Source organism: Echinococcus granulosus, assembly GCF_000524195.1.
Source record: "Echinococcus granulosus chromosome Unknown EG_S00014, whole genome shotgun sequence".
Lineage (NCBI taxonomy): Eukaryota > Metazoa > Platyhelminthes > Cestoda > Cyclophyllidea > Taeniidae > Echinococcus > Echinococcus granulosus.
In genome coordinates this window covers 116,638-118,989 of record NW_020170394.1, presented here as the reverse complement: position 1 = coordinate 118,989, position 2,352 = coordinate 116,638, and positions in this window count along the sequence as shown.

Sequence of the window (2,352 nt, the reverse complement as noted above, 5' to 3'; positions counted from 1 at the left end):
AATAGATCCCTTGTACAAGGCTCTGCACGTTGTGTTGAATTCATTCATACATCTATCAAATAGGCATAAATTATGGTAAAGCAACACAAATATGACAATTCAAAATTGGTTACTTACATTTTGTATGGAGTTTCCGTAATCACTGCTTTGTTTCGCAAAAGTCGATTTAAATGTGGGCATATCACGTTCGTGCAACCTACAATGTATTTTAATCCCTTCGAAGATTACTCCAATAGTAGGCGAAATGGCCACCACTGCTTCCAACGTGTGATTGTGATGGCACATCTATAGCTTTGCTTTGAAGAATATTTCCTATTCCCTTATGTTAAAAGCAAGGCTTTCACTCTACCATCACCATTTACAATTGCAACCAATCATCATAATGAATTTATGCTTTTAGATTAATTAAATTCTTTTTAGCAATGTAAGCTTTCAGCTGCCATCATGGTCTATCCAAAATAGGTGACCACTTTTCTTTCCTACATTATTTTACTTAATTATAGCCACAGCGAAAAGAACCACTTTTAATAGGACCATGTGCTTTCCCTTGCTTACTGAGAAAAAACATCCTCCTGACCAAAAAAAACAGATCAAACTTTTCCTTTTACGTTATGCATGCAAATAATGCGCGTAATTGGTCTTATGTCCGAAATAATCTGAGTTGGGTATTACTACACCTATCGTAAGTGGGATAAATGCTTGACAAGTCACTCTTTAAACGGATATTGCCGATCCTCTATACTCGCGTTTTTGAACACTATCTGTGTCCTGTGCAGATGCCATGTTTACGAAAGTCAACTCCCACAGAACTGTGGTTTACAAGCCGCTCCTCATTCAACTATAGAACTCAGTAATTTTTAGAAATCAATCTTTTTAATTTACCAGCGATGTAAAGCATTAAAAAATAAAAAATTGCCTAAGGATTGCGCATTTTCTGAACACTAAGTCAGATCCGGTGTGCTTTGGTAAAGACCTCAAGTGGCGCACTCCTATGTCGGCTACTAACCACGTATGTACGCAAGAACAGGCAGCTCTTGATTGCATACAGTTTTTTAAGACTTAAAGTCCGAAAAGTGTAATGTGAATTACCGATTCATGAATCGTGGAAGCTTTCTAAGCTTGACAATAATTTTCAAATTATACATAATTGTTCTTAGCTACCGAGACACCTTTTTATCTATTTTAGTGTTTGTAGGCACCAATTGTGTTGCTATAAAGATGACTAAACCTTTAAGGTTTCATTGTGGATGGATGCCTGTCTTCTTGTAATTTATACTTAGAAAGGTTCAGCTTTGCTAGTCTCAATTTCATTTCTTAAATGCTCTTTGAAGTAGCTGTGATGTTTTTTTCCAACAATCGCTTTTGGCGCCACAGTGTTCAACTTCAGAAAAACTCGTGTAGAGTCCTAAGCTCTAAATTAATACCTCAGTGTTCTTTGCGTACGGGGGAACTCGTACTCTGGCCACCTAATCCTGATTGTAAGCGGTTCCAAACACCTTGGTAACCACACTCAGGGCGTTATGGTTATTCTTTAATTAATTCACCATGCCAGATTGGGCGCAATTAGTATCATAATGCTGTTCGCAAAATTGTGCACTCATGTTTCGGTTTGTGTAGGAAGTCCCTGAAAAAAGGAGAAGAACATGACTCTGAATCGTTTATTGTTTGTGTCAAGCTCTGTCATGCGTTATTCATTGTGTGAATTCTCCACTAAACATCAATGACCTTGAAAGGTTAAATCCACGCATAGTTCGCCAAAACGCATGGCTTTTATGATGGTCTAGTCGTTATAGTCTAGAAGTGACTTCTAATTGCCGTTAATAAAATTGTGTTTGGCGGAACGCCTGCATTCAAGTAGTAAGCACTTAAAACAGGTAATTGCCAAAAGTTGGGCGATTTACCAATCATACAGGACTAAGGTGGTTTAGATAAAAGTGCGCCTTGCTCAAATAAACTAGAAACAGGGATTTCTGTGATTTTATTCATTAAATATTGTGCAAAATCAGTGTTATGCTGGTTGTTGACTGGTTTTATGGGGCAGTATAATAATTCGAGTGTCGTAGGAATTTATACTTTTCTTTCCCTAAATCTTAGCTTACAGCTACTGAAAGTAACTCAGTTGTTATTAGACTGCGAGCATATAACTTCCATGGCAGCAACTACATAATAGAAGATGCTCTTCTTTTTGCACTATCAGTAAGTATGATAATGATGAAGCATTTAAGCGTTTGTTTCTCCAACTACGCTCATCCTTTCCATCCAGGCTACTACTCCGAATATCTCCCTTTATTGTTCCCTTAATCATAATTAGAGGAGGTAGGAGACTACCATTTGGTGAAATAATTCGAATTC